The sequence below is a fragment of the Trachypithecus francoisi genome, unplaced genomic scaffold (genome assembly GCF_009764315.1).
Source record: "Trachypithecus francoisi isolate TF-2019V2 unplaced genomic scaffold, Tfra_2.0 Lachesis_group2, whole genome shotgun sequence".
NCBI lineage: Eukaryota > Metazoa > Chordata > Mammalia > Primates > Cercopithecidae > Trachypithecus > Trachypithecus francoisi.
In genome coordinates, this window is record NW_022681465.1 from 137,325,346 (window position 1) to 137,350,112 (window position 24,767).

At 39.7% G+C, this 24,767-nt stretch overlaps 1 long non-coding RNA gene across 1 annotated transcript in view; it reads left to right on the forward strand.

The window, feature by feature from the left end:
* Positions 1-10,480, forward strand: part of LOC117065577 — a 44,011-nt gene extending 33,531 nt beyond the window's left edge. Inside the window, exon 3 of the long non-coding RNA XR_004429978.1 lies at positions 10,154-10,480. This is a non-coding gene — a long non-coding RNA (uncharacterized LOC117065577). The remainder of the gene's footprint in view (positions 1-10,153) is intronic.
* The last annotated feature ends 14,287 nt before the right edge of the window (positions 10,481-24,767 follow it).

Sequence of the window (24,767 nt, forward strand, 5' to 3'; positions counted from 1 at the left end):
CTCTCACCACTTCTATTCAACATAGTACTGGAAGTCCTAGCCAAAGCAATCAGACAAGAGAAAGAAATAAAGAGCATACAAATTGGTAAAGAGGAAGTCAAACTGTCGCTGTTCACCAATTATATGATTGTATACCTAGAAAACCCTAAGTACTCATCCAAAAAGCTTCTAGATCTGATAAATGAATTCAGTAAAGTATCGGGATATAAAATCAATGTACACAAATCAGTAGCACTGCTATACACCAACAGCAACCAAGCTGAGAATCAAATAAATAACTCAATCCCTTATACAAGAGCTGCAAAAAATAAATGAAATACTTCGGAATATGCCTAACCAAGGAGGTGAAAGACCTCTACAAGGAAAACTACAAAACACTACTGAAAGAAATCACGGATGACACACACAAATGGAAACACATCCATGCTCATGAATGGGTATAATCAGTATAATATAATCAATATTGTGAAAACAAACATAGTGCCAAAAGCAACTGACAAATTCAATGCAATTGTCATCAAAATACTATCATCATTCTTCAAAAAACTAGAAAAACAATCCTAAAAGTGGGATCCAGCAATCCCACTACTGGGTATCTACCCAGAGGGAAAGAAGTCATTATACGAAAATGATACTTGTACATGCATGTTTATAGCAGCACAATTTGCAATCAGAAAACATGGAATCAGCCCAAATGCCCCTCAATCAATGAATGGATAAAGAAAATGTGATAGATAGATAGATAGATAGATAGACTGTGAAATACTACTCAGTCATAAAAAGGAATAAAATAATGGCATCTGTCACAACCTGGATGGAATTAGAGACCATTATTCTAAGTGAAGTAACTCATGAATGGAAAACCAAACATTGTATGTTCTCACTTACAAGTGGGAGCTAAGCTATAAGGATGCAAAGGCGTAACAATGATACAATGGACTCTGGGGACACGGGGAAGAGCGGGGGTGGTTGAAGGATAAAAGACTGCATATCAGGTACGGTGTACACTGCTTGGGTGATGGGTGCACCAAAATCACAGAAATCACCACTAACGAGCTTATCCGTGTAACCAAAACAAAAATCACCTATTCCCAAAAAAACTATTGAAATAATAAAAAATTATTTTTTAATTTAAAAAACAAAATAATGATGTTTAAAAAGCTCATTGAGATACAAGAAAATACAGAACAATAATACAAAAAATCAAAATAAATTCAGGATATGAATGAGAAATTTTCCAAATAGATAGCATAAAAAAGAGTCAAATGTAAATTCTGGAACTGAAGAATTCATTAAATGCAATATGAAACACATTTGAAAGCTTCAACATTAGATGTAACCAGGCAGAAGAAAAAATTTCAGAACTTGAAGATAAGTCATTTTAAATAAACCAGGCAGAAAAAAATACAGAAAAAAAAGAATTTAAAATAATGAACAAAGCTTATGTGACATATAGAACACTGTCACATGACTAAATACTCAAATTTTCAGTATCCTGGAGGAAAGAGAAAGTGAAAGGTTAGAAAACCTATTTAACAAACCAGTAGCTGAAAACAGTCCAAGTCTAGCAAGAGATTAGACATCCAGATTAAACTTTCCACTTAAAATAGATAGCCTGGCTGAATGGATTTTAACAAACATGACCCAACTACTGGCTCCTACAACAAAATCATCTCACCTATAAAGACATATAGACTGAAAGTGAAGGGACAGAAAATGATATTCCATGCAAATGGAAACCAAAAATGAGCAGGAATAGCTATACTTAGATAAAAGAGAGTTTAAATCAAAAACAGTAGAAAGAGACAAAGAAGGTCATTATGTAATGATAAAGGAATCGATCCAGCAAGAGGATATGACAGTTCTAAACATATATTCACCCAACACCAGAGCACCAGCATATATAAGGTAAATACTATTAGACCTAAAGGGAGAGATAAGCTCCAATACAACAACAGTTGAGGACTTCAACACCCCACTGTCATCATCTAGATGAGAGATCATAAGACAGATCATCTAGATAGAAAATTAACAAAAAAAAATCGGATTTACACTGCACATTAGACCAAATTTTCCTCACAGATATTTACAGAATATTTCACCCACAGCTACAAAACACATTCTTCTCATTAGCACACAGAACATCCTCTAGGAGAGACCATATATTAGGACACAAAACAAGTCCCCCAAAATTTTTTAAATTAAAATTATATCAACCAGCTGCTAAGACCACAGTGGAATAAAACTAGAAATCAATAATAAAATGAACTTGGGAAACTATTAATACGTAAAAATTAAAAACATGCTCCTGAATGACCACTGGGTCAAGGATGAAGTTAACGAGGAAGTAAGAAAATTCCTTGAAACAAATGAAAAGCAAAAATCAACATACCAAAACCTATGAAACACAGCAAAAGTAGTGCTAAGAGGGAAGTTTCTAGCAATAAATGCCTACATCAAAAAGTAGAAAGATTCCAAACAAGCAATCTAACGGATGCACCTCAAAGAATTAGAAAAGCAAGAATAAACCAACCAAAAATTAGTAGAAGTAAAAAAATAAAAATAAAAATCAGAACAGAACTAAATGAAATAGAGGTGAAAAAGCTACAGTTAATGATATCAAAAGTTATTTTTTGGAAGGATAAACAAACTCAATAAACCACTAGCTAGACTAACCAAGAAAAAAAAAGCAGAAGTCCCAAATAAACAAAATCAGAATGGAAAGGAAACACTACAACTGATACCAAAGAGATACAAAAGATCATCAGAGACTGTTAGGAACAACTATATGCTGACAAACTGGAAAACCTACAAGAAATGGATGAATTCTGGACACATACAATCTACCAATATTAAATTAGAAAGAAATTAAAAACTTGAACAGACCAATAACAAGTAATGAGATTGAATTGGTAATATAAATCTTCCAACAAAGAAAAGTTCAGGAATGATGGCTTCACTGCTGAATACTACCAAACTTTCAAAGGAGAACTCACACCAATTCTCCTCAAACTATTCCAAAAACTTGAAGAGGAGGAGACTCCTTCTAACTCATTCTACGAGAGATATCAAAAACAGATAAGGATGCAACAACAACAACAAAAACTACAGGCCAATACCCTTGATGATCATAGATGCAAAATCCTCAGCAAAATACTAGCAAATTGAATCCAACAACACATCAAAAAGATAAACACCACAATCAAGTGGGATTTGTCCCAGGGATACAAGGATGGTTCAATATATATAAATCAAAAAACGTGATACATCACATTAACAGAATGAAGAACAAAACTCATACGATCGTCTTAATAGATGCAGAAAAAGCATTTGACAAAATTCAACATAACTTTCTTATAAAAACTCTCAGTAAACCAGGCATTAAAGGAACATTCCTCAACATAATAAAGGCCACATATAACAAACACACAGCTAACATTATACTAAGAGCGAAAAAGCTGAAAGCCTTTCTTCTAAGAACTGGAACAAAACAAGAATGCCCACTTTTACCACTCCTATTCAACATAGTACTACAAGTCCTGCTCAGAACGATCAGACAAGGGAAAGAAAAAGCATCCAAATTGCAAAAGAGGAAATCAAATTGTTCCTCTTTGCAGATAATACAATCTTATGTCTAGAAAAATCCTAAAGACTCCACCAAAAAACTCTTAGATACAAATAAATTTTGTGAAGTTACAGAATACAAAATTAGCATACAAAAATCAGTAGCATTTTCTACACACCAATAATGAAATACTTGAGAATAAAATCAAGAAGGCAATTCCACTTACAATGGCTACACAAAAAGTAAAATAAAACCAAGGCATGGTGGTTCACACTTGTAATTCCAGCACTTTGGGAAGCCAAAAAGGATTGCTTGTGGGCAGAAGTTCAAGAACAACCTGGCCAACATAGAGAGGTGCCATCTCTACAAAAAACAAAAAAATTTAATTTAGCCAGGCATGCTGGTGTCATGAACTTGCAGTTCTAGCTACTCAAAAGGCTAAGGTAGGAGTATCGCTTGAGCCTAGGAGATCAAGGCTGCAGTGAGCTATGATAGCACCATGGAACTCCAGCCTGGGTGACAGAGCAGGACATTTGAGTCACTTTCTCAAAATGTATCAAATGGGACTATATTAAACTAAAAAGTTTCTGCACAGCAAAGAAAACAATCAACAGAGTGAAGAGACAACCTGTTAATGGGAGAAAATATTTGCAAACTATTCATCTAACTAGGGACTACTATCCAGTATATACAAAGAATTCAAACAACTCAATAGTTAAAAATCATAATAATAATCCCATTAGAAAGTGAGTAAAAGGCATGAATAGACATTTCACAAAAGAAGACATACAAAGGGCCAACAGGTATATGCGTGGGGATTTCTTCCCACCAGCAACCAGTCAATTTTCCAGCAGATTATTCAGCTAGGTGTCCTCTTATTCAATCCAATTCTGACACTATCTACTCATAGATTGTATCAGATCCCATAAGGTAAAGGCTCAGTTTCACAAGACTGTGTCCACTTCAGACACAAGTCACATTTCCTAGGACCTCCTGCTTGGGTTTCATTAATTTTCTAGAGTGGCTCAGAGCACTCAGGGAAACCCTTTGCTTATGTCTACTAGTTTATTAATAAAGCATATAATAAATGATACAGATAAATGGACAGATGAAAGACAGGGCAAGGCACGTGGGAAGGGGCATGGAGCCTTCATGTCCTCTCCAGGCATACCACCCTCTAGAAACCTCCACATGCTCAGCTATCCAGAAGCTCCTGAGCCTAGTCCTTTTAGGTTTTTATGAAAGCTTCATTACATAAGCATAATTGATTAAATCACCATTGGTGATCAACTCAACTCTCAGTCCTTTGCCCCTCACTTCTCCCTAAAAGTGGGGAGCTGGAGCTGAAAGTCCCAACCCTCTAGTCATGCCTTCATGTCCTTTTGCCAACCAGCCCCCACCTGAAAATATCTAGGGACTTAAGACACTTTTATCACTCTGGAGATCCCAACGGGTTTAGGAATAGTATGTCTGGACTTGGGGACCAATACAAAATATGTATTTCATAATGCGACAGCCTCATGCAGCCAAAGAACTTTGAAAAGAGCAAAATTCTTTAGACCGTATCATGCTGTGTTGACGCAAAGCAGCAAACATAAGAGGTAATATTTGCTCATTTTTGCTTAAACCCCTATCTGTGATGAAATGCAGTTCTCCGGAAGATGCTTTGAAGACAAAACAGGATAGAACACACGCTGCCTCCACATCTCTTGCCTGAGTCACTATATTTCTTAAAAAAGAAATGACTCTGGCCCTTGTCTTTACTTACACATAAGATAACATCTGCCAAGGTTAGGGATTAGGCCCCTGCAAACTATAATCAGATGTGCTCTTGTACTCATTTGATGTGATTTTGCATGTGCCAAATCCCCAACACCTGTATAAGCAATGGACTAAACATTGCTTTAGAGGTGTCTGACAGAACCTCTCTGAAAGCCTCCTCCCAGCATATGTGCCTCAGTTTATAGACCTCGGTAAGATTTCTAAATAAAACAAATTTTAATTCTTTAAAAGCTTGCTTGTGGTTTTCTTTAGTCAATGATCACGTCACATGTTTTTATCTGCATGCATTCAGACACATGTAGGCTGTACTTTGCCTGTTGCTTCTCGATTTTGCCAGAAAAACACTACCTTGGGAGCCCCCGTCTCTCTCAAAGAGAACAGAAATGAGCAGTGGTCAACTATTTTCCCAAATAGTAAGAAATAAGAGGACAAGTGACCAGCTCTGGGCTTCATCTCTCTGGAATCCTGAGGAACTCGAGGCTTGTTAATACCATAAACACTGAGTATTCCTGAAACAAGGAAAAATACTTTCAAATTTTTTAAGGTAAATATGGCCTATAACGTTGAAGACTAAAAACATGAATAGTAAGCCATTCTAGGCTCACATCTTTTTTTCAAATAAGCAGAGGGTGTGAGTACACTTGTACCTCAGTATCTGTAGGGAGTTGGTTCCAGGACCCCTACAGATACCAAAATCCACAGATGCTCAAGTCCCTGATAGAAAATGGTGTAGTGTTTACATAAAACCTATGCACATCTTTCTGTATGCTTTAAATCATCTCTAGGTTACTTATAATACCTAATAAGTGTAAATGCCATGTAAATAGTTGTTACACTGTATTGTTTAGGGAATAATGACAAGAAGAAAGTCTGTATTCATATTCAGCATAGACTTGACCACCCTTTTTTTCCTGAATATTCTCAATCTGCTGTTGGTTGAATCCGTGGATGTGGAACTCCCAGATATGGAGGGCCAACTATTTTGTGTCCTAGAGGCAATGGATTATGCGTTGACCTCATTTTAAGGGTTAAGCAAAGAGAGCAGGATGAATGGCTTTGGGAGACCCTAACACCTCCATCAAGGGAAGTGTTTCCATTCATGAATACTAGGTGGGATACTGCAGGAGGGTTAATCACAAGGCTCGGTGGTTGGATCATCGAGATACCTTCCAGAACTGTTAAGAGTAGAAATCAAATATTTGTGATATCACATGTCATGTAGCCTATGGATAAAAAGAAATCAATTACTAATACAACCAACAACATGGATACATCTCAAAAACATTATGCAAAGGGGAAGTAGCCAGTCACAAAAGAATACATACTATGTGAGTCCATTTGTATGAAGTCCAACAGACTGAACTAATATTTGGTTGCCTCTGGAGTGGGGATGCACACAAGAGATGATATTCATTGGGAAAGGGCATAAGGGGACTCTCCAGTGATAAAAGCTGTCCTCTATCTTGATTGCGTTGTTGAAATATGGAGATATACATTTGAGATCTGTGTACTCTATGTATTAGAACACTTTCTGCTGTTCAATGGCTCCATCCAATCTATTTATGTCAACAGATTGGTATCAAATAAAACAGCACCTGTTATTTTATTATTAAACGCTTTACAGTTCAAAAGTCTCCTCTCCAACTTATTTTGTGCAAGCCTTTCTTTGGCCCTGATGTTCCAGCTGCACTGGCCTCCCTGAACTCACCATGTGCTTTCCAGCCTCAGGACCCTTGAATGTGCTATTTCTACATCTGGATTGGTTCTTACTTCTGGTTTTCCATAGCTGGGTCTCACTCATCCTTCCAGTCTTATAACTGAAATATTTTATCTTCAGATTACTTGTCCCCACCTCTTGTACATTTCCTTCATTCCACTGTCTTACTTTGCAATTATCTATTTATTCATTTACTTAATGAATGGTAAGCTGGTCTCTTTTTAACAGTGAATCTTTAGTGCTTAACCATACCACATATCTCATTATTTACTGAAAAAAGAAATATGTTAGTCAACATGTGCGTCAGGGCATAAATTTTGTAACCTAGTTTTAGTGACTAAATTGCATAATTCATCCCTGAGTCAGGCATCAGCAGCCTTGTTTTTCTCCCCCGGGCCAATGAAGATACACAGGCTTTCCACGATGCAGGTGAGGGAGGACGTGGACTTGAGAATTGTGAGGCTTGAGGAAGCCTCAGAGATCACCTACCATAACAGGAAACCAAGGATTTGGAGGGAACAATCTTGTCGCAGAGCACACAGAAAGATCAGGGCCTGGTTTGAATCTTATCTCTGCCCCAACCACTTGTGTGACTTTGAGAAAGTGAAGATCTTTTTTGTGCATTGGTTTCCTCATCTGTAAAATAGGGATATAATTTTACCTGCCTCAGAAGATTGTAGTGAGGATTAAATGAGGTGGTAAAACTACAATGTTTAGGACAGTAAATTGTATGTAATATAATATTAATAAATATTAGCCATTATTAATATTATTTTGCCCTGAACTCTAGTCCAGCAATCTTTCTACTTCTCTATGTCACTTCTATAGTAGACACGTAGCATACAATAGATGCCAAATAAATATTTGTTACATAAATGAACAATGCTCATCCATAATGGTGACTCTAAAACATAAAAAACAAAATTTTCCTCTGATTCTTTTGCTCAAGAAAAAATAAATAAAGAGAGCAAATGCTTTAAAAGAACGGCATTTAGGTTGGGCGTGGTAGCTCATACCTGTAATCCCAGCACTTTGGGAGGCCGAGGCAGGTGGATCACCTGAGGTCAGGAATTCAAGCCCAGCCTGGCCGACAGGTGAAACCCTGTCTCTAAATGCAAATCAAAACTACAATGAGATACTGTCTCACACCAGTTAGAATGGCAATCATTAAAAAGTCAGGAAACAACAGTGCTGGAGAGGATGTGGAGAAATAGGAATACTTTTATACTGTTGGTGGGACTGTAAACTAGTTCAACAATTGTGAAAGACAGTGTGGCAATTCCTCAAGGTTCTAGAACTAGAAATACCATTTGACCCAGTGATCCCACTACTAGGTATACACCCAAAGGATTATAAATCATGCTGCTATAAAGACACATGTACACTTAAGTTTATTGTGGCGCTATTCACAATAGCAAAGACTTGGAACCAACCCAAATGTCCATCAATGATAGACTGGATTAAGAAAATGTGGCACATATACACCATGGAATACTATGCAGCCATAAAAAAGGATGAGTTCATGTCCTTTGTAGAGACATGGATGAAGCTGGAAACCATCATTCTGAGCAAACTATCTCAAGGACAGAAAACCAGACACCACACATTCTCACTCATAGGTGGGAATTGAACAATGAGAACACTTGGACACAGATCCGGGAACACCACACACCGGGGCCTGTCATGGGGTTAGGGGGAGGGGGGAGGGATAGCATTAGGAGATAAACCTAATGTAAATGATGAGTTAATGGGTGCGGCACACCAACATGGCACATGTATACATATGTAACAAACCTGCACTTTGTGCACATGTACCTAGAACTTAAAGTATAATAATAATAAAAAAAAGAACCCATCTCTACTAAAAATACAAAAAATTAGCCGGGCGTGGTGGTGGATACCTGTAATCTCAGCTACTCGGGAGGCTGAGGCAGGAGAACTGCTTGAACCCAGGAGGCGGAGGTTACTGTGAGTTGAGATCATGCTACTACACTCCAGGCTGGGCAATAAGAGTAAAACTCCATCTCAAAAAAAAAAAGACTGATATTTATTAGTGTATTCTTTACTTGTCTGTAAAATGCTCTTATGCAGAAGAACTCTTCTTTCATGACAGGGATTAATGCAAAAGTGAAATATAAGGCAACACAGTATTGCACAGGCTGAGAATCTAGAATTTCAAGGAACAGTGGACATCATCTAGATTAATAGTTCTCAACTGTGGTGCCAGGTATACTCTCCCAAAGCTATGTTATACATACATGTGCAGTCGGCTGAAATCCCTTGCTAGTCTGAGGCTCCAGACTCTCTGGGAGCGAGGCCCAGATTTCAGTCTTGGTCAGAGAGCTCCAAATGACTATTGCGCAACCAGGTTTGAAAACTGATCTAGTCTAATGCTCTTATTTTATAAAGGAAACCTTGGGCCCAGAGATGAAAATGGACTTGCATAAGATGGCGAAGGACATTAGAAGACTTTCCAAAGTAAACATTTTCTTCTCCAAAGTCACGGTCCAGATCTGTTCTCACAACCCTAAAATAGTTGTCATGATTAATGGTGTGCTGGTAAACCAGCAATCCAGAAAAAAAAAAGACTCTGATTTGTACTATTTGCCAATTTCCATGGTATAAATACTACCACTATGGTTAATTTCATGCTACTAATGTTTAAATAAGCAGCTCACAAAATTCATGTGTGTTTACTAATCAGATCTCAAGGGCGGGTACATGCTGGCTCCAGAACACTGCTGTGACCATCGCCCATCTGCATCAGTATTACATCAGAAACCCTAGTCCTGTCTGAGACTGACTGAATCCAAATTATTACAATTGCAACCCAGAATTCTGACTTTCTAAGAAGCAACCTTAATAAAACTCATACAAGCCAAAGTTTGAGCACCATGCTGCATGGAATAATGCAGCAGTCTAATGGGTACCCTGGATAGTCATGAGTTGATCCTATGAACCAACAGGAGGACCTTATCTAATGTGGTTACCATCTCATCATGGACAACCCAGCGCCCATGCCACCTTGTGCACAGTGATGGAAGCATAGCATTGTGTTTGACTAATGAGGCCCCGATTTATTTTGACAGGAAGACAGATGTCAGCTTTCCGAAGAAAGTGTCAAGCATTTGTCCCTTACAAGGACTGGGAAAAAAGAGCACACATTTTCCCTGTTGCCCTGCCCTTGACATATTTATAACATCCCAGGACTGGCCCTGACCATCCTCTCCCAAGTAACGGAATGTCAAGATGACTGCAGGGATTATGCTGTGAGTGGAAAAACATTATAGTAAGCCGAGGTGATCATCAGTCTCCCTGAGCTAAAATAATCACAGGCTTCTTTTTATTAGTGACACCTGTCCTACTCTCAGGCACCTTACATCCTCAAATCCTGAATAGAGTTAAGAGATTGGGCAGGCCTGGCCTATTACTCTCCTTACTTCCACCGGACATAAGACATGCTTTACATAATCCTGGATTTTTTATACCAATCAAATACTATGAACGTCATCAAGCTGAATAGTGACCATAACCCCAAATTCATGGATGCCCTGAACTCTAATCCAGACTGAACCACCCTATTCCCAGTTAGAAAACTTGATTAATCTTGATGAGCTTGGTTGGATCTCCAGAAGATATTAGGAATATAGAGTCAGCTGGTAGGCAGATGTTGTATCAGTCCATGAGCATCATGCCAGGTAGGTGGCACACTCTGACTTCTTGTCACTTCTACGATCCAAAGAGAGCATCTCACTTTGTCACTGAAAATGTAGAGTTTCTGCACCTGAATTAAGGCCAAGGGGAAAAAATAAAGGTACAAGCCCTGAGATCTTCCATCATCTGCACATCACACTGTGATGTGGTGAAAATCCTGGGGAGATCCTCAACGTTCACTGCTCACCGCCAAACCCCGACTCATGCTCTCACTAGCTCATACTGCAGTCACACTTCCAAATAAGAAGAGCTACCACCAGCTCATCAATGGAAAATTGTGCTGAATTATTGCTGCGTGGGAATAAAAATACCTCTCCCAATAGCATCTTCTCTCATGAAACAAAGCAAAGCCCTTCCCTCAACTATTATCCTTTCAGTGAGACAACATAGACCCCACTTGCATGGGAAATGTGGAAGAGGTTGCCATAAATGTAAAAGTTAGAGAGGGACCATTAAATAAGATTCCTTTATGGTTAAGTGATTTCAGCATAACATGTAAACACAGGTGACACAAAGTTGAAGAACAAAGAAGCAAGGCTAGCTTCGGTCAGATAGAAGCTTGCATAACCATTAAGACTTGATTCCATGACTTAGGACAAATTCACTGTGAATCATTAAGAAAATGTATAATTGCTAAAGGATGGAAAGTGGGGTCAAAAGAATGTCAGGGGGCTGGAAAAAAATAATTATAAACAATAGAGATATGTATACCCACTCTGGTAGGCTTCAAACTTGGCTAAAACTAACTTTCCTACTATACAGTTGACATAGAAATGAAGAATTTTCAAACCAGAATGTCCTTTAAAAGTACAATAGCCAGTGTAGAAAGTGTAGTGCTTTTAAAGCCATTTCTAGATCTAAAAACACATTGTTTTTTCATTCAGAATAATTATTTAAAAATAATACAACTTGGAGCTCAATAACACAAGGATCACCTACTGAGTGATTACTTTGAACCAGACACTAATCTGAGTGCTTTCTATGTATTATCTCATTTAATCCTCATAACATTCCTGTGAGGCAGTCACTACCATCGTCCCCTTTTTACAGATGGAGAAACAGGCATAAAGAGATGAAGTGTTTTCTAGGATCACACAGCTGGTCTGTCATAGAGCAGGACACAGGAAGAACTGCCCTGTTTAAAGCAGAGGAGAGGGCAGGGGTCTGCAGTCCTGCCACTGATCCTTCCCACGGTACAGATGACCCTGTTTGAAAACCACTAATAAGAAAAACAGAAAAGAAATAGAATTACTTAAGGTCACGCCAGGATAAAGTGTGACAAACATGAATATTTTCATGTGTATTTAGCTTTAAGAAAAAAAAAGGTTGGCTGGGCACAGTGGCTCATGCCTGTAATCCCAGCACTTTGGGAGGCTGAGGCAGGGAGGATTGCTTGACCCCAAGAGTCTGAGACCAGCCTAGGCAACATAGGGAGACCCCATCTCTACAAAAAATCAAAAACTTAGCTGGGCATGATAATGTGCACCTGTAGTCCCAGGTGCTTGGGAAGCTGAGGTGGGAGAATCACTTGAGCCCAGGAAGTGAAGGCTGCAGTGAGCCGTGACCATGCCACTGCAAGATTCTGAGGGGAAAAAAAAAGAGAAAAAGGAGAGAGAGAGAAGAGAAAGAGAGAGAGAGAGATGAAAGAAAGAAAGAAAGAAAGAAAGAAAGAGAAAGAAAGAGAGGAAGAAAGAGAAAAAGGAGGGAGGGAGGGAGGGAAGGAAGGAAGGAAGGAAGGAAGGAGGAAGGAAGGAAGGAAGGAAGGAAGGAGAGAGAGGAAAGAAAGAAAGAAAGAAAGAAAGAAAGAAAGAAAGAAAGAAAGAAAGAAAGAAAGAAGGAAAGAGAGAAAGAGAAAGAAAGAAAGAGATAGAAAGAAAGAAAGAGAGAGAGAGAAAGAAAGAAGGAAGGAAGGAAGGAGGGAAGGAAGGAAGGAAAGAGAGAGAGAGAGAGAGAGAGAGAAGAAAGAAAGAAAGAAAGAAAGAAAGAAAGAAAGAAAGAAAGAGGACCTGGGAGCCAGAAACAGAAGCAGAAATCAGTGATCAAAGCCCAGTCGAAAGGTGAAAATAGATGCCATGGAGATTCTGGAGTTTGTCAGCCTACACTGCTCCACAGAGCTAGGGGCTGGCCTTCTGTTGCCCCCACCTGTTAACAATGACCTTGAGCCTGTGTGAAGCCAGAGAGTGGGAAATTTGCTCCCTGCAGAAAGCCTGCAGGCTGGAAGGGTTGATGTTCTGTCAAAAAAGAATTGGAAAACTTCCTTTGATAGTCTGAGAAGACCCTGAAGAAGCTTTGCCTCTATTAGAGGACTTTTAAGGAAAAATTGAACACCCAGGCCTGCACCTTGAGAAAGTACTGTGCATTGTCCAGGAACCCCATTCAGAGAAGTTAGTGACAAAAACTGGTTTCTGGATGTTGATTCTCTAAGAATACAACAGAAACAATGGCAAAAACAACTCTTTAAGGATATTTTCACAGTGTAGGGTTCACAAGAAGCCCATTTTCTTAAAACATTGAAAAGTAGTCATATACTGCATAATGACATTTTGGTCAATGACAAGCCATATATATGACAGTGATCCCATAAGATTATAATGGAGCTGAAAAATCCCTATCACCTAGTGACATCTTGATGATCCTGACCCTGTGTAGGCCTAGGCTAATGTGTGTGTTTGTATCTTTGTTTTTTAACAAAAAAGTTTCAAAAATTAAAAAAAGTAAATAATTTTAAAAATAGAAAAAAGTCTTATAGAATAAGTGTATTAGTCCATTTCCACATTACTATAAAGAACTACCGAGACTGGATAATTTACGAAGAAAAGAGTTTTAATTGACCCACAGTTCCACAGGCTTAACAGGAAGCATGACTGGGAGTCCTCAAGAAATTTACAATCATGGCAGAAGGCAAAGGGTAAGAAAGCACCTTCTTCACTAGGTGGCAGGAGAGAGAATGAGCAACAGGGAGAAGTGCCACACACTTTAAAACCATCAGATCTTGTGAGAATTCACTCACTATCATGAGAACAGTAAGTGGAAATCTACCCATATGATCTAATCCCTTCCCAGCAGGTGCCTCCCCCAACACTGGGGATTACAATTGAACTGAGATTTGGGTGGGGACATGGAGCCAAACCATATTGATAAGGATATAAATAAAGAAAATATTTTTGTACAGCTTACAATGTGCTTGTGCATTCAGCTAGGTGTTATTACAAAAGAATCAAGAAGTTTTAAAAAATTAAAGATTATAAAGTTAAGAAGTTATAATAAACTAGTTATTATTGAAGAAAGAATTTTTTAATAAATTTAGTGTAGCCTAACTATACAGTGTTGATCTCAGCTCACTGTAACCTCCGACTTCTGGATTCAAGCAATTCTCCTGCCTCAGCCTCCCAATTAGCTGAGATTACAGGCATCCACCACCACGCCCAGCTAATTTTTTCTACAGCAGTATACAGTAATGTTCTGGGCCTTCACATTCACTGACGCAACCCGAGCAACTTCCATTCCTGCAATATCTATTCATTGTAAATGCCCTATACAAATGTACCATTTTTTATCTTTTATACTGTATTTTTGCTGTACCTTTTCTATGTTTAGATAGATAAATACTTACCATTATGTTACAATTGCCTATTCAGGACAGTAACATCCTGTATAGGATTGTAGCTTAGTAGCATTAGGTTATATTATATAATCTAGGTACGCAGTAGGCTATACCACCTAGGTTTGTGAAAGTACACTCTATGATGTTCACACAACAAGAAAATCATCTAATGACTCGTTTCTCAAGAATGTACTCCAGAGTTAAGCAACGCATGACTATAGTTCAAAGTAGTTCACAGTTAAAACAGACACAAATCAAATAAAGAAATTAAACACCAAGAGAAAAAGAAACAGCAGATGCAACTAACCAGTGAATTAGCACTGCAAGAATGAGAAATTAAAAAACTACAAATGAAAGAGATAGAATAAGCATGTTAAAAGGTAAACTTCATAGTAAGTGTTCTTATCACAACTGTTTTTAAAAAAGGAGAAAAAACACAGACTAAACTGCAAAGAAATGACTATTAAGCTGACAGTAAAATTCTAATAAACAAAATTAGAAACAAAAAGAGAATGGAATTATACAGGCACCACAAGTAAATGGTATTGGGCAACAATTTGTATACACTTTTAAATGTACAAAGCCATACTGTTAAATATTTATGAACATGCACAGATTTAATAAGATCATCAGAATATGGACAGGACAGAGATCACTTACATCAGAAGAGAAAATGCCTCTAGGGTGGAAGGAAGGGGAGTGTGATCAAGAAGGGTTGTAAAGGAGACCTCAACTGTATCTGAAACCTATTTCCTTTAAATAAGTACACACGGCCGGGCGCGGTGGCTCAAGCCTGTAATCCCAGCACTTTGGGAGGCCGAGACGGGCGAATCACGAGGTCAGGAGATCGAAACCATCCTGGCTAACACGGTGAAACCCCGTCTCTACTAAAAATACAAAAAAATTAGCTGGGCGAGGTGGCGGGCGCCTGTAGTCCCAGCTACTTGGGAGGCTGAGGCAGGAGAATGGCGGGAACCCGGGAGGCGGAGCTTGCAGTGAGCTGAGATCCGGCCACTGCACTCCAGCCTGGGGGCAGAGCGAGACTCTCTCAAAAAAAATAAATAAATAAATAAATAAGTACACACACTCACATGCACACACACAGAGACACACAAACACATCTGTATACAAAATATTCTTAAATGTCAACACGAAAAAGCAAGTCCTGTCACCTTCAAAGATGTAAGATCCCCATAGCCACCTTGGCCAAGCTCCATAACATATCTACTTCATTAGAATGTCTGCTCAATGCTTTCAATACTTGTTTTCAACTGCTATTGCTGTAGAATTACTTGCTGAAGCTGGAAACTCCTTGCTTTCATGACAAGCAAGTTGGTTTCCCATGTGTGGATCAGAAGTCAGCTTCATGACGCGATTTCACTCTCAATATACTGCCTGTGTGGCCAGTAGAAGATTTTAGGGGTAATATACCAGCACAGGGAGAGAACCTATGTGGAAGAGGATGGAGATTTCAGCAAAGGCTGAATTTCTTCTCAGAACCCTGACACCAAAGGAACACAGACGAAGAGTGACACCCAGTGGCCAGGCAGAAGGCAGAGTGCAGAGACTTCAGCTCCCTGGCTGCTTGCTTCTGTGGAGTTGGGTCATTCCTCTAAGCTCAAAATCCATCTTTCGGTTGTGATTCAAGGAGCTCTGATATCTGGAGAGTGCTTTTGGGGATATGCAAGGAGCCGGTTCCCCTCTTCTCCTTGTGCCACCCCACCCTGTTTTCTGGCTCATTTTCCCCTTCTGTACCAAATGTGCAATCTCTGTTGCGTTGCGTCCAACAAGTGGCCAGGCACAGGAGAATGTTGTAGTCCACCTCACACAGCACGGGGGACACTGCTCTTCAGTGTGAGAGGACCCATTACAGCTAAGCCAGTGAAAATGTGATGACTGAATTAATTCAGTAGTGCTGACTTACTGTCATTTGAGGTAAATTAGCGTGAGGTGCAGAAGTCCAAATATAAGTTATGAAAATGACACCTGTCCCCAATATCCTATTAAAACTGCCTCTCCAGATCACCACCCACAATGGCAATGACAAAAACAACCATAATAAGAGCTAGTGCCTGTGGATCATACACACACACACACACACACACACACACACACACACACACTGTGCCAGGCACCATTCTAAGGGCTTTGTATGTATTATTAACTCATTTAAACTCATGGCAAGTGCTAACATTCTACACATTTTACAAATGAGAAAACTGAGGCATGGAGAGTTAAATGTATGTGTCTAAAGACACAGAGTTGGTAAGCCAGTGGAGGCACAGGCTGCACTCACATGGTCACGAGTGTCTTTTGGGCAGCCGGACTCTGGAACTCTGTAAGCCATTTAGCTACTGTGCTTGTGGATGACCTCCCAGTGGCCGGCCCTGAAGGCCTTTCCTCAGTTGGCTCTGCTGTGCCTCTCTGAGGACAGCACCAGTGTCAGCCCCCACCTCTCCCATGGCTCGCGTCTTCCTCGCTGTGGCTCTTTTGTCTCCTCTCTGTGTTCTCTCTTCCTCCACTCTGTAAACGGAGACTTCCTCCATGTTTCTTCCCACTTCCTGTGTTCCATTATCTTTGTTCTCTCTCCCTTTCACTGGAACCTCTCACCAGAACTCATTGGATTTAATGTCAGGATTTAAAATCACCAGGGCATTTAACCAAAGCTCACTGGGTTTTTGATGTCAGGATTCTGAGGTTCCAGAGGGAAGTTCTTGGGTTCAGCCCCTTCACCCCTGGGGTCCTCACGTCCCCCTGCGGTAACATGATTGGGTGGTTCAGAGCAATGTTCTCACCTTGGCTGCCCACCAGCCCCACCTCAGGAGCTTTTATCGTTATTGCTGTCCTGGCCTCACAGACCGTTTAGATGACAGCCTCTGATTGTAGAATTTCTATTTCTTCCTTTAATTTTCTCAATTGCTTCTTTGTATATTTTGAGAGCTTGTTTAGAGGTCCTATCAGCACAGCTACTGGTATACCCTTGACCCAAGACTGGTCCTCCTCTATCAGGGATGGTCATCCTCTTCTACCAAGCACACAGCTCCAGGAGGGATGCACGTCAAGTGGTGAGGGAGGAAGGGGACTCATGCCTAGCCAGCCAGCTCAGCTGAATCAACCCTGGTGATCAATGGGGTGATAGATGTCATAGCCAGATTGCCCTCACATCCTCTTTTTATATTTTGAACATCTATTATTCGGCACATGCCTTCATGATTATATGTCTTCTGGGGTATTAATATAGCCACTTTAACCTTCTTGTGCTCTACAGTTTTATATCTTTTTCAATCTATTTGCTTTTAACCTATCTTTATGCTTAAATTATAACTTCTGAATAGCATATAATTGAATCTTACTCTTTAAAAATAAATTCTGATAGACTGTCTATTTTGATTAGAGAGCTGTTTCACACTCTTCTGACCTCCATGATTTCTGATGAGAAGTCAGAGATCTTTGCAATTGATATTCTGTTTTATGTAATGCGTCTTTTTCTCTGGCTCTTTCAATATCTTCTCTTTACCTTTAGTTTTCAACAATCGACTATGATGTGGCTAGGTGTACTCTTCTTCTGATTTATCCTAAGCTAGAGTTTACTGAGATTCTTAAGAATTTGTACCTTTCAAAAGAGTATCTACCAGGCACGGTGGCTCATGCCTGTAATCCCAGCATTTTGAGAGACCGAGGCGGGTGGATCACCTGAGGTCAGGAGTTCGAGGCTAGCCTGGCCAATGTGGTGAAACCCCGTCTCCACTAAAAATACAAAAATTAGCTGGGTGTAGAGGCAGGCGCCTGTAATCCCAGCTACTCAGGAGGCTGAGGCGAGAGAATCACTCGAACCCAAGAGTCGGAGGTTACAGTGAACCGAGATCATGCTATTGCATTCCAGCCTGGGCAACAAGAGTGAAACTCCATAAAAAAAAATAAAATCTACTCAATTCTATCTCTCCTCTCATCTTGGGGTTCCAATTACACAATGTTAGATCTTTCATTCTCTATTCATTGTTTAAAAATTTGTGTTTTCCTCTTCAGATTGTATAATTTCTATTGATCCATCATCAAGTTCACTGAATCTTTCTTCTATTATTTCTATTCAGCTCATAAATGACGTGGTGAATTTTGATTTTAGAGATTGTATTTTGCATTTGAAAGTCTCCACTTGGGTTATGTTTGTAGTTTTTTGGTTTATGTTTATCTACCATTATTTTGAATACATTTTATTTGTTGAAAGTATATTTTTCTTCGCTTCAACCAAAATAATTACAATAGCTGTTTTTCAAATTCCTATCTGTTAGTTGTGGCTTATGGACCATATCAGGATTGGTCTTAGTTGATTTCCTCTTCTCTTAAGATTTTCCTGATCTTCATATGTCAAATAGTTTTAGATTGTTTTCTGGATATTCTGGATATTATGTTGTAAAGACTGATGATTCTGTTATATTCCTCTGAAAAGTTGTTTGTGTTTTCTTTTGCTAGGATATTACAGTTTGTTTAGACTCAAACTGTAAGCTCTGCCTCATGAGTGTTAATTCAAATTTAAGTTCAGGGTTTTTCCCCATGGGTAAGGCACTAGGAGTATCCCTCCATATGAATTTGGGGGAGAGGGGTCAACCAGAGACAGAAAGAGTTTATACACAGAATTTGGAGCTGTCCTTCTCTGGTTCTCTCCTTCCTATAGTTTACTCCTCACTTTCTAGTAACTGATTGCTCCAGACTCTGTCCTCTGATATTTTAGGTCACAATCACTGTAGCTGTTCTGTCAGAATTTTAGTCACCCTATGTGAGGCAATGAGTTTGATAGCCTGCTGTCCATCAAAATTCTCCCAAAAATGAAACACACTTCTCACTTGCCCTTCTCTCAAGTTTCAACTCCTCTCTGCAATCTGTCTGCTTTTGGTATTGCTCTACTGCCTACAGATCATTGTTTTGTTTTAGTTCGGTTTTTGTTTAACCAACATGAACTTACTTGGGCATTACCAAAATCAGAAATCCTCACCTTATCACCTCTTGAGATTTTTATTTTTTCTTCCTAAAATGAAGGATTGCTCTAAAAGAGCAATGCTCAACCCTGGCTTTATAGTTCAATGACCTAGTACCTTTTAGGAACGCTGCCTATTCCCCATCCCTAAAATTCTGATTTAAGTTTCCAGAATGGGGTTTGGGCAGGTGTTTGTTTTTTGTTGTTTTGTTTTGTTCTGTTTTGTTTTTCTAATGATTCTAATATGCAATCCAAGTTCATACCCACTCTTGAAGTTAGACACTTTTTAAACTTTATTGGGCACACAAATCACCTGAAGATCTTGTTACACACTGATTCTGACTCATAGTCCTGAGGGAGGCCTGAAGCTGTCCATTTCTAACTAGGTCCCAGGCAATAATAATGTCACTTGCCTGAGGACACGTTCTGAGTGGTAAGATGCTACTGAACTCTGATATCCTAGAACAATGGTTGAAAATAGGTAAACAGTAAACCATATCTTTCCAAAACCATAACTTTTTCCCATACAGTGATTTCCTGAATATCTGTAGCCCTGAACCTTCATTCCCATGTAGCAAAAACAAATAACACCAAGTGTTGGCTACACTTCACACAGGATGAGTACTCTCTATGTTTCCAAGTTCCCACCCTGTTTATAGTACTTATTTGCATACGTCCCCTGCAGGCTTTGAGTTTAGGATTCTACCATAGGATGCCGTGAGCAGAGAAGGTAAACATCATGAGAGAACATATACTACAAGGTTGTTCTGAGAATCAAGTGAGATATTATAGGTAAAGCAGCACTGTTTGCAACCCATATGAAATGTTGAATAAATGTTAGTTATTTGTAGTCAACATCTATTGGATTTTTTCCCTTTTCAGTATTCCTTTTCTTATAAAAATAATACCCCAGTTTCCTTGTAGAAGCCAATCCTTAACCCTTCTCGGTATATGTGGTTCATGTGGGGCTAACACCATCTCTAGCTCCAAAAGTAGTTATTAACCTAGGTGTGTATATAATCCTAGGTATGCGTATCCAAGAGAAATAAAAGTATTCTGTCCACATAAAAACCTGTACATAAATGTTCATAGCAGCATTATTCATAATGGCCCCAAACTGATAAGACCTAAATGTTCATCAACCAACAAATGGATAAACAAAATGTGATACAGCATAGGAATGGAATATTATTCACCAATAAAAAGAAATAAAGTACTGATACATGCTGCAATATGGATGAATCTGGAAAACATTATGCAAAATAAGAGAAGACAGACACAAATAACACATACTGTGTAATTCCACTTATATGAAACCTCCAACACAGTCAAATTCATAGAGACAGAAAGTAGATTAGTGTTGCCTAGGGCTGGAGAGGATGGGGGTTTTGGAAAATGACAGCTAATAGGTGAAAAATTTCCTTCTACAGTAATGAAAATATTCTAAAATTAATTGTGGTGATGGATGCCCAACTCTGTGAATATACTAAAATTCATTTAATTATATACTTTAAAAGGGTGAATTGTATGGTATAATAATTATAATGCAATAAAGCTACTTTTACAAATTGTCTTCCTAAGGCCAAAAAAAGTGGGTTTAAAACAGACTTAGCAGTAAAATGTATTATAACAATAACACAAAAGACAGGAGAGACAAAATGGAAATACTCTTATAAGGTGCCTGTACTATATGTTAAGGTAGCCTCTAATAAGTTAGATTAAGTTAGATGTTAAATTTTACGGCAATCACTGAAAATACCATAAACCAAAAAGTACATCTAAAATTAAATGCAATCATTAAAAAAAAAATGCTCAAAGCAAAAGAAGACAGGAAAACAGCGGAAAAAACAAAGAGCAAATAGAACAAAGAAATAATGACAAGATGGTAGATTAAACCCAACCAAAAGATAAATTACATTAAATAAAAATGTCCTGCATAATCCTTAGCAAATTAACACAGGAACAGAGAACCAAATATCACACATTCTCTCTTGTAAGTGGGAGCTAACTGATGAGAACACAGGGACACATAGAGGGGAACAACACACACTGTGTCATATCGGGGGGTAGAAGGTGGGAGGAGGGAGAGGATCAGGAAAAATAACTAATGAATACTAGGCTTAATACCTGGGTGATGAAATAATCTGAACAACAAACTCCCATGACATATGTTTTCCTATGTAACAAACCTGCATTTGTACCATGAACTTAAAATAAAAGCTTAAATTAATAAATATGGCCTAAACTCTCCATTTAAAATTCAGGGATTTCCAGATTGAATAAGAAAATTCAAATACATAGATATAAAGATAAATATAACTAGGTTAAAATTAAAAGAATGAAATAAGGAATGCCATTCAAATGCCAATAAAAGGAAAGCTGGTATGACTATATTACTAACCGTTAAAGTAAACTTCAGGGGGATTGGGGCGGGGTCTTATTTTCTTTTTTGTTTTGTTTTGTTCAAGATAGATGACTAGAGATCTTAGACACCAGTTTTCTGCAGAAAGAAGAACCAAAATTACAGGTGAATAATCATAACTTGAATGAAGTATCAAGTGGAAAGCGCTGGAGCCTAGCGGAGAACTCATGGGAAGAAGTTAGGGCACAGAAAAAGAAGAAAGCAAGAGGCTGGCAGAGATCAGCTAGGAACCCCAAGGGATTTGATATTAAATACAAAAAGGATAAGTGGAAGGTTCTGGCTCCCCTTATCCCTGCAGGAGACCTCTGGTATCTGAACTGTTGGAGAGCTCTTCCGCCCTCATGAACCCAAATACTGGTGTGGGCAGGGATTTGGGGACTTCTTAAGGACATCACACTAGACTACTAGCTCACCCTGAGTTGCCTGCCCTTCCCTTGAACCTGAGCAGCAATAGCAGGTGCCACACTTGGGGTACACCCATTGGACAACTGTATCCTTCCAAAGGAACATCAGCCACTGTGTTTCCACATCACTGGAGCCCCTGCAGACATTCCTTGGCACCTACTTGGATTGTGGCAGCCACACAGGGCTGTGTGGGCCAGGAGAGCTTCAGGGTCCCAGTGGTCTAGCCCTTGAGAAATGCTGCTCCTAAGAGAAGGGAGCGCAGCACACCGAGGGGGAAACCCTGGGGATCAGGAGACCAGAGCATGCACTTTCCTGTGCCCAAGAGCTCCCATGGGATGAGAGTAACTGCATTACCTCCAACGGAGAGGCAGGCACTGGGCTCACTAGAGATATCAGATACTAGTTCTCCACAGAAATAAATTCTGCAAGGGAGGAGTATGGTTCTGTTCCAGCAGCCAGGTGGTTGCAGTCCTCTGGCATGGATGTGAAGAGGAGGACTTCTCCTACCCCTAACTCCCACTGCTGTGGGAACAGCCATGGCTGCTCTCTTGGGAAATTGGTGCAGATGTGTGGAGAATGACCATTCTAGGGTTATAGAGGTGGCTGCACCCCCACTGGTGGTGTACAAACCAGGCCTAGGCTTGCACAAAAGATGGGGCCCCTACTTCTTTCTACATGAAGTGGCAGCATTCCTGCAGCAGACAGCAAGAGAGCCACAAAGCTGCATGTTTGAGGCTGAGGGAGGATGCTCCACACGGAAGACATCTGAGGTGAGCCATGGGACAAATGTCTTCATGGTGCTTGACTACATTGTAGCCTGGAGATAGACAGCAGTGTCTGTCTGATCTGAGTGTCCTAAGTGCCAGAAGGGAGCATGACAGGGAGGCAGGAGCTGCGGCAGCCACCTACCTCACTATGGAGACCTTGGTGTATTTCATTGGGAGCTCCCCTTGCCACCTCTGTCAGCACTGATTCTTGTGCCTGCCATTGGAGTATCTGAGAGCAGGACTGGAAGTTCAGCTTTGCCCAGCTCTGTCCCCCTATTAGGGCTAAGCAGGAAGCTAAGGCCACCATGCATTCCACAGATCAGCCCATCATCTGAGGTAACAGAGAAAGCTTCTCCTGGTAAAGAAAGGTGACACGTATACCATACTCTGCTGCTGCAGCCAGCTCTTACCCATAAGAGTCATCTACTGACCTACAGGTTGAAATACACAATGCAATTTTTTTAAAAAAATTGCTAACAGAAGTGCATGGTGCCAAAGAATGAGATAAGCTGTCTGAGACCTTCACTATCCCAGCCACGCAGGAGATGGCAAGCCTTCTCACACACTCAGTACATCACTGCTACAACCAGCATTTGAGAAAGCCACCATACAAATACTATCTAAAACCAAGGAGCTGATACAGAGGCTTTGACACTGAAAGTATCCAGAACCAAAGCCAAATGATCATACACAACACATATTATAGTCACATCCTCAAGAGGAAAACAATCCCCTCTAAACAAAAGTAAGTTCAAAAATAAGAAGAAATAGTTTACCCAGATGAGAAGGAACCAGAGAAACAATTCTGGACATATGAAATTGTACAGTGCTACAATACCCCCAAAGGGTCACACTAACCATCAGACAATGGATTCTAATGACAAAAAAAAATCTCTGAAATACCAGATAAGGAATTCAAAAATATTGATTTTAAAGCAGCTCAGTGAGAGCCAAGAAAAAGCTGAAAACCAACACAAAGAAATCAGAAAGCAATACAGGATATGAAGGAAAATTTTACTAAAGAGATAGATTAAAAAAAAAAAAAAAACAGGGGTCCGTTCCAAGATGGCCAAATAGGAACAGCTCCAATCTGCAGATTCCAGCATGATCGATGCAGAAGATGTGTAATTTCTACATGTTCAACTGAGGTACATTGTTCATCTCACTGGGACTGGTTGGACAGTGGGTGCAGCCCAGGGAGGGTGAGCTGAAGCAGGGCAGGGCTTCACCTCACCCAGGAAGTGCAAGGGGTCAGGGGATTTCCCTTTCCTAGCCAAGGGAAGACATGACAGACTGTACCTGGAAAAACAGGACATTCTTGCCTAAATACTGTCCTTTTCCAATGGTCATAGCAAATGGCACACCAGGAAATTATATCCTGCACCTGGCTCAGTGGGTCCCATGCCCACAGAGCCTTGCTCACTGCTAGCCCAGCAGTCTGACATTGACCTGCAAGGCAGCAGCTTGGCAGGGGCAAGCTTCAGTAGCTGATTGATCGAGTAGAAGAAACGGTATCAGTGATTGAAGATCAAATGAATGAAATAAAGCAAGAACAGAAGTTTACAGAAAAAAAGACTAAAAAGAAACAAAACCTCCAAAAAACATGGGACTATGTGAAAAGACCAAATCTACGTTTGATTGGTGTACCTGAAAGTGATGGGGAGATTGGAACCAAGTTGGAAAACACTCTTCAGGATATTATCCAGAGGAACATCCACAACCTGGCAAGACAGGCCAACATTCCAATTCAGGAAATACAGAGAACACCACAAAGATACTCCTCAAGATGAATAAGGCCAAGACATATAATTGTCAGATT